Source organism: Brassica oleracea, unplaced genomic scaffold (genome assembly GCF_000695525.1).
Source record: "Brassica oleracea var. oleracea cultivar TO1000 unplaced genomic scaffold, BOL UnpScaffold05861, whole genome shotgun sequence".
Lineage (NCBI taxonomy): Eukaryota > Viridiplantae > Streptophyta > Magnoliopsida > Brassicales > Brassicaceae > Brassica > Brassica oleracea.
Genome location: NW_013622383.1, coordinates 1 through 806, shown reverse-complemented (window position 1 = coordinate 806; position 806 = coordinate 1). Strand labels below are relative to the sequence as shown.

General features: G+C 36.7%; 1 long non-coding RNA gene across 1 annotated transcript; it reads left to right on the top strand.

Annotated features, from left to right (window-relative positions):
• Positions 1–102: 102 nt before the first annotated feature.
• LOC106322075 lies at positions 103–806 on the top strand. The gene is made up of 3 exons (XR_001266214.1): positions 103–242; positions 337–415; positions 741–806. It is a non-coding gene; the product is annotated as an uncharacterized LOC106322075 (long non-coding RNA).

The window sequence follows — 806 nt, the reverse complement described above, 5'->3', positions numbered from 1 at the left end:
TTTTTTTTTTTTTTTTGTGGTAGCCCTATGTTAAACACGTGATTTTGTTTCTTCTACGGCTTCGGTCTAAGTCAGTTTTTTTTGTTTTCTTGTTATACCTTTCAGGAGATACTTGCTTTTTATGGAAGGCTACAGCTAAATTTGACAAGAGGATCTAGTGAATCTAGTTCTCTGGTGGAACAACTTTTGAACGTGGTTACTAGTGAACTGGATCTTGGTAGTTCATCAAGTTCTGCATCATGGTATATCTTTTATCTGTCTTCTCTTCGAAGAATGACTTGTTTAACTTCAACACATCTCGTGAAGTTATGAAATTTCTAATTTTAAAATATATAGGGGTGATTCAACCAAGGATGGGACATTGAGCAGCTATCAGAATAGCTTGGTTGAGTTGGCTGCACATGTGCTCTACCGGGTACCTGTTTATATTCACTTTACTTTGTATACAAGTTCAACCAACATTTTCTTTGATTTCAACAGTGTCTGGATTTTGCTTCATCTACCTTCAGCACTTTTTAAATTTGATTTGCATTATGATTTTCTGAAGTATTTTTGTTCGGCACTGAAGTTTGATTTTGTATACTTCGAGAATCGTTTTATCCTTCTCGAGTACAGCCAATTGAATCCCATCACATAAATGCGTGCTTGGTCACCCCTTTGTGTATACTTGAATATTGTGTCCTTGTGTGTCTGGAGGGAATGTGGGAGAGAAATAGTGCTGATATTCTGAAATTTGGCAGGCAGTTGTCAATACTACTAGATCATCACTGTCAGAGAAACGAGCTCGAAGGCAACATATTACATTG